The following is a 7,863-nucleotide window of genomic DNA, read 5'->3' as shown; positions in this document are numbered from 1 at the left end:
AGATTGCACTTCTCGGCTCGGCTGGACTGACCGGCGAACCTACAGTAACAGAAAAGGACACCACCCGATCGGCACACACTACTGGAGGCGCCTGCGCAGATGGGCTTTGTTACCTCGGCGGTAGCAGTGACCAGGAGCATCCGCCCCCCAGTTCGACGTCATCGGAGCTGAGGACTGTAAGAAGAGGGATGCATGACAGCTTCTTCAGTGGGCACGTCAGCGGCTCCCCAACAAGCATGAACCCGTTTCTGTATTTTGTGCAGATTGCACTTCTCGGCTCGGCTGGACTGACCGGCGCACCTACAGTAACAGAAAAGGACACCACCCGATCGGCAGACACTACTGGAGGCGCCTGCGCAGATGGGCTTTGTTACCTCGGCGGTAGCAGTGACCAGGAGCATCCGCCCCCCAGTTCGACGTCATCGGAGCCGAGGACTGTAAGAAGAGGGATGCATGACAGCTTCTTCAGTGGGCACGTGAGCGGCTCCCCAACAAGCATGAACCCGTTTCTGTATTTTCTGCAGATTGCACTTCTCGGCTCGGCTGGACTGACCGGCGCACCTAGAGTAATAGAAAAGGACACCACCCGATCGGCAGACACTACTGGAGGCGCCTGCGCAGATGGGCTTCTTTGCTACCTCGGCGGCAGCAGTGACCAGGAGCATCCGCCCCCCAGTTTGACGTCATCGGAGCCGAGGACTATAAGAAGAGGGATGCACGACAGCTTCTTCAGTGGGCACGTTAGCGGCTCCCCAACAAGCATGAACCCGTTTCTGTATTTTCTGCAGATTGCACTTCTCGGCTCGGCTGGACTAACCGGCGCACCTACAGTAACAGAAAAGGACACCTCCCGATCGGCAGACACTACTGGAGGCGCCTGCGCAGAAGAGCTTCTTTGTTACCTCGGCGGCAGCAGTGACCAGGAGCATCCGCCCCCCAGTTCGACGTTATCGGAGCCGAGGACTATAAGAAGAGGGATGCACGGCAGCTTCTTCAGTGGGCACGTCAGCGGCTCCCCAACAAGCATGAACCCGTTTCTGTATTTTCTTCAGATTGCACTTCTCGGCTCGGCTGGACTGACCGGCGCACCTACAGTAACAGAAAAGGACACCTCCCGATCGGCAGACACTACTGGAGGCGCCTGCGCAGATGAGCTTCTTTGTTACCTCGGCGACAGCAGTGACCAGGAGCATCAGCTCCCCAGTTCGACGTTATCGGAGCCGAGGACTATAAGAAGAGGGATGCACGGCAGCTTCTTCAGTGGGCACGTCAGCGGCTCCCCAACAAGCATGAACCCGTTTCTGTATTTTGTGTAGATTGAACTTCTCGGGTCGGCTGGACTGACCGGTGCACCTACAGTAACGGAAAAGGACACCACCCGATCGGCAGACACTACTGGAGGTGCCTGCGCAGATGGGCTTCTTTGTTACCTCGGCGGCAGCAGTGACCAGGAGCATCCGCCCCCCAGTTCGACGTCATCGGAGCCGAGGACTATAAGAAGAGGGATGCACGACAGCTTCTTCAGTGGGCACGTTAGCAGCTCCCGAACAAGCATGAACCCGTTTCTGTATTTTGTGCAGATTGGACTTCTCGGCTCGGCTGGACTGACCGGAGCACCTACAGTAAAAGAAAAGGACACCACCCGATCGGCAGACACTACTGGAGGCGCCTGCGCAGATGGGCTTCTTTGTTTCCTCGGCGGCAGCAGTGACCAGGAGCATCCGCCCCCCAGTTCGACGTTATCGGAGCCGAGGACTATAAGAAGAGGGATGCACGACAGCTTCTTCAGTGGGCACGTCAGCGGCTCCCCAACAAGCATGAACCCGTTTCTGTATTTTGTGCAGATTGCACTTGTCGGCTCGGCTGGACTGACCGGCGCACCTACAGTAACAGGAAAGGACACCACGCGATCGGCAGACACTACTGGAGGCGCCTGCGCAGATGGGCTTTGTTACCTCGGCGGTAGCAGTGACCAGGAGCATCCGCCCCCCAGTTCGACGTCATCGGAGCCGAGGACTGTAAGAAGAGGGATGCATGACAGCTTCTTTAGTGGGCACGTCAGCGGCTCCCCAACAAGCATGAACCCGTTTCTGTATTTTGTGCAGATTGCACTTGTCGGCTCGGCTGGACTGACCGGCGCACCTACAGTAACAGGAAAGGACACCACGCGATCGGCAGACACTACTGGAGGCGCCTGCGCAGATGGGCTTTGTTACCTCGGCGGTAGCAGTGACCAGGAGCATCCGCCCCCCAGTTCGACGTCATCGGAGCCGAGGACTGTAAGAAGAGGGATGCATGACAGCTTCTTCAGTAGGCACGTCAGCGGCTCCCCAACAAGCATGAACCCGTTTCTGTATTTTGTGCAGATTGCACTTCTCGGCTCGGCTGGACTGACCGGCGCACCTACAGTAAAAGAAAAGGACACCACCCGATCGGAAGACACTACTGGAGGCGCCTGCGCAGATGGGCTTTGTTACCTCGGCGGTAGCAGTGACCACGAGCATCCGCCCCCCAGTTCGACGTCATCGGAGCCGAGGACTGTAAGAAGAGGGATGCATGACAGCTTCTTCAGTGGGCACGTGAGCGGCTCCCCAACAAGCATGAACCCGTTTCTGTATTTTCTGCAGATTGCACTTCTCGGCTCGGCTGGACTGACCGGCGCACCTAGAGTAATAGAAAAGGACACAACCCGATCGCAGACACTACTGGAGGCGCCTGCGCAGATGGGCTTCTTTGCTACCTCGGCGGCAGCAGTGACCAGGAGCATCCGCCCCCCAGTTCGACGTCATCGGAGCCGAGGACTATAAGAAGAGGGATGCACGACAGCTTCTTCAGCGGGCACGTCAGCAGCTCCCCAACAAGCATGAACCCTATTCTGTATTTTGTGCAGATTGCACTTCTCGGCTCGGCTGGACTGACCGGCGCACCTACAGTAACAGAAAAGGATACCACCCGATCGGCAGCCACTACTGGAGGCGCCTGCGCAGATGGGCTTCTTTGTTACCTCGGCGGCAGCAGTGACCAGGAGCATCCGCCCCCCAGTTCGACGTTATCGGAGCCGAGGACTATAAGAAGAGGGATGCACGACAGCTTCTTCAGTGGGCACGTTAGCGGCTCCCCAACAAGCATGAACCCGTTTCTGTATTTTCTGCAGATTGCACTTCTCGGCTCGGCTGGACTGACCGGCGCACCTACAGTAACAGAAAAGGACACCTCCCGATCGGCAGACACTACTGAAGGCGCCTGCGCAGATGAGCTTCTTTGTTACCTCGGCGGCAGCAGTGACCAGGAGCATCCGCCCCCCAGTTCGACGTTATCGGAGCCGAGGACTATAAGAAGAGGGATGCACGGCAGCTCCTTCAGTGGGCACGTCAGCGGCTCCCCAACAAGCATGAACCCGTTTCTGTATTTTGTGTAGATTGCACTTCTCGGGTCGGCTGGACTGACCGGTGCACCTACAGTAACGGAAAAGGACACCACCCGATCGGCAGACACTACTGGAGGTGCCTGCGCAGATGGGCTTCTTTGTTACCTCGGCGGCAGCAGTGACCAGGAGCATCCGCCCCCCAGTTCGACGTCATCGGAGCCGAGGACTATAAGAAGAGGGATGCACGACAGCTTCTTCAGTGGGCACGTTAGCAGCTCCCCAACAAGCATGAACCCGTTTCTGTTTTTTGTGCAGATTGCACTTCTCGGCTCGGCTGGACTGACCGGCACACCTACAGTAACAGAAAAGGACACCACCCGATCGGCAGACACTACTGGAGGCGCCTGCGCCGATGGGCTTCTTTGCTACCTCGGCGGCAGCAGTGACCAGGAGCATCCGCGCCCCAGTTCGACGTCATCGGAGCCGAGGACTATAAGAAGAGGGATGCACGACAGCTTCTTCAGCGGGCACGTCAGCAGCTCCCCAACAAGCATGAACCCTATTCTGTATTTTGTGCAGATTGCACTTCTCGGCTCGGCTGGACTGACCGGCGCACCTAAAGTAACAGAAAAAGATACCACCCGATCGGCAGCCACTACTGGAGGCGCCTGCGCAGATGGGCTTCTTTGTTACCTCGGCGGCAGCAGTGACCAGGAGCATCCGCCCCCCAGTTCGACGTTATCGGAGCCGAGGACTATAAGAAGAGGGATGCACGACAGCTTCTTCAGTGGGCACGTTAGCGGCTCCCCAACAAGCATGAACCCGTTTCTGTATTTTCTGCAGATTGCACTTCTCGGCTCGGCTGGACTGACCGGCGCACCTACAGTAACAGAAAAGGACACCTCCCGATCGGCAGACACTACTGGAGGCGCCTGCGCAGATGAGCTTCTTTGTTACCTCGGCGGCAGCAGTGACCAGGAGCATCCGCCCCCCAGTTCGACGTTATCGGAGCCGAGGACTATAAGAAGAGGGATGCACGGCAGCTCCTTCAGTGGGCACGTCAGCGGCTCCCCAACAAGCATGAACCCGTTTCTGTATTTTGTGTAGATTGAACTTCTCGGGTCGGCTGGACTGACCGGTGCACCTACAGTAACGGAAAAGGACACCACCCGATCGGCAGACACTACTGGAGGTGCCTGCGCAGATGGGCTTCTTTGTTACCTCGGCGGCAGCAGTGACCAGGAGCATCCGCCCCCCAGTTCGAAGTCATCGGAGCCGAGGACTTTAAGAAGAGGGATGCACGACAGCTTCTTCAGTGGGCGCGTCGGCAGCTCCCCAACAAGCATGAACCCTATTCTGTATTTTGTGCAGATTGCACTTCTCGGCTCGGCTGGACTGACCAGCGTACCTACAGTAACAGAAAAGGATACCACCCGATCGGCAGCCACTACTGGAGGCGCCTGCGCAGATGGGCTTCTTTGTTACCTCGGCGGCAGCAGTGACCAGGAGCATCCGCCCCCCAGTTCGACGTTATCGGAGCCGAGGACTATAAGAGGGATGCACGACAGCTTCTTCAGTGGGCACGTTAGCGGCTCCCCAACAAGCATGAACCCGTTTTTGTATTTTCTGCAGATTGCACTTCTCGGCTCGGCTGGACTGACCGGCGCACCTACAGTAACAGAAAAGGACACCTCCCGATCGGCAGACACTACTGGAGGCGCCTGCGCAGATGAGCTTCTTTGTTACCTCGACGGCAGCAGTGACCAGGAGCATTCGCCCCCCAGTTCGACGTTATCGGAGCCGAGGACTATAAGAAGAGGGATGCACGGCAGCTTCTTCAGTGGGCACGTCAGCGGCTCCCCAACAAGCATGAACCCGTTTCTGTATTTTGTGTAGATTGCACTTCTCGGGTCGGCTGGACTGACCGGTGCACCTACAGTAACGGAAAAGGACACCACCCGATCGGCAGACACTACTGGAGGTGCCTGCGCAGATGGGCTTTTTTGTTACCTCGGCGGCAGCAGTGACCAGGAGCATCCGCCCCCCAGTTCGACGTCATCGGAGCCGAGGACTGTAAGAAGAGGGATGCACGACAGCTTCTTCAGTGGGAACGTTAGCAGCTCCCCAACAAGCATGAACCCGTGTCTGTATTTTGTGCACATTGCACTTCTCGGCTCGGCTGGACTGACCGGCGCACCTACAGTAACAGAAAAGGACACCACCCGATCGGCAGACACTACTGAAGGAGCCTGCGCAGATGGGCTTCTTTGTTTCCTCGGCGGCAGCAGTGACCAGGAGCATCCGCCCCCCAGTTCGATGTTATCGGAGCCGAGGACTATAAGAAGAGGGATGCACGACAGCTTCTTCAGTGGGCACGTCAGCGGCTCCCCAACAAGCATGAACCCGTTTCTGTATTTTGTGCAGATTGCACTTCTCGGCTCGGCTGGACTGACCGGCGCACCTACAGTAACAGAAAAGGACACCACCCGATCGGCAGACACTACTGGAGGCGCCTGCGCAGATGGGCTTCTTTGTTACCTCGGCGGCAGCAGTGACCAGGAGCATCCGCCCCCCAGTTCGATGTCATCGGAGCCGAGGACTATAAGAAGAGGGATGCACGACAGCTTCTTCAGTGGGCACGTTAGCAGCTCCCCAACAAGCATGAACCCGTTTCTGTATTTTGTGCAGATTGCACTTCTCGGCTCGGCTGGACTGACCGGCGCACCTACAGTAACAGAAAAGGCCACCACCCGATCGGCAGACACTACTGGAGGCGCCTGCGCAGATGGGCTTCTTTGTTTCCTCGGCGGCAGCAGTGACCAGGAGCATCCGCCCCCCAGTTCGACGTCATCGGAGCCGAGGTATAAGAAGAGGGATGCACGACAGCTTCTTCAGTGGGCACGTCAGCGGCTCCCCAACAAGCATGAACCCGTTTCTGTATTTTGTGCAGATTGCACTTCTCGGCTCGGCTGGACTGACCGGCGCACCTACAGTAACAGAAAATGACACCTCCCGATCGGCAGACACTACTGGAGGCGCCTGCGCAGATGGGCTTCTTTGTTACCTCGGCGGCAGCAGTGACCAGGAGCATCCGCCCCTGAGTTCGACGTTATCGGAGCCGAGGACTATACGAAGAGGGATGCACGACAGCTTCTTCAGTGGGCACGTCAGCGGCTCTCCCCAACAAGCATGAACCCGTTTCTGTATTTTGTGTAGATTGCACTTCTCGGCTCGGCTGGAGTGACCGGCGGGCCTACAGTAACGGAAAAGGACACAACCCTATCGGCAGACACTACTGGAGGTGCCTGCGCAGATGGGCTTTGTTACCTCGGCGGTAGCAGTGACCAGGAGCATCCGCCCCCCAGTTCGACGTCATCGGAGCCGAGGACTATGAGAAGAGGGATGCACGACAGCTTCTTCAGTAGGCACGTCAGCGGCTCCCCAACAAGCATGAACCCGTTTCTGTATTTTGTGCAGATTGCACTTCTCGGCTCGGCTGGACTGACCGGCGCACCTACAGTAACGGAAAAGGACACCACCCGATCGGCAGACACTATTGGAGGTGCCTGCGCAGATGGGCTTCTTTGTTACCTCGGCGGCAGCAGTGACCAGAAGCAACCGCCCCCAGTTCGACGTTATCGGAGCCGAGGACTATAAGAAGAGGGATGCACCACAGCTTCTTCAGTGGGCACGTTAGCGGCTCCCCAACAAGCATGAACTCTATTCTGTATTGTGTGCAGATTGCACTTCTCGGCTCGGCTGGACTGACCGGCGCACCTACAGTAACAGAAAAGGCCACCACCCGATCGGCAGACACTACTGGAGGCGCCTGCGCAGATGGGCTTCTTTGTTTCCTCGGCGGCAGCAGTGACCAGGAGCATCCGCCCCCCAGTTCGACGTCATCGGAGCCGAGGTATAAGAAGAGGGATGCACGACAGCTTCTTCAGTGGGCACGTCAGCGGCTCCCCAACAAGCATGAACCCGTTTCTGTATTTTGTGCAGATTGCACTTCTCGGCTCGGCTGGACTGACCGGCGCACCTACAGTAACAGAAAATGACACCTCCCGATCGGCAGACACTACTGGAGGCGCCTGCGCAGATGGGCTTCTTTGTTACCTCGGCGGCAGCAGTGACCAGGAGCATCCGCCCCTGAGTTCGACGTTATCGGAGCCGAGGACTATACGAAGAGGGATGCACGACAGCTTCTTCAGTGGGCACGTCAGCGGCTCTCCCCAACAAGCATGAACCCGTTTCTGTATTTTGTGTAGATTGCACTTCTCGGCTCGGCTGGAGTGACCGGCGGGCCTACAGTAACGGAAAAGGACACAACCCTATCGGCAGACACTACTGGAGGTGCCTGCGCAGATGGGCTTTGTTACCTCGGCGGTAGCAGTGACCAGGAGCATCCGCCCCCCAGTTCGACGTCATCGGAGCCGAGGACTATGAGAAGAGGGATGCACGACAGCTTCTTCAGTAGGCACGTCAGCGGCTCCCCA

This window comes from Dermacentor albipictus, unplaced genomic scaffold (genome assembly GCF_038994185.2).
Source record: "Dermacentor albipictus isolate Rhodes 1998 colony unplaced genomic scaffold, USDA_Dalb.pri_finalv2 scaffold_18, whole genome shotgun sequence".
Classification (NCBI taxonomy): domain Eukaryota; kingdom Metazoa; phylum Arthropoda; class Arachnida; order Ixodida; family Ixodidae; genus Dermacentor; species Dermacentor albipictus.
The sequence above is the reverse complement of the archived record's forward strand: the minus strand, read 5'-3'. Positions refer to the sequence as shown.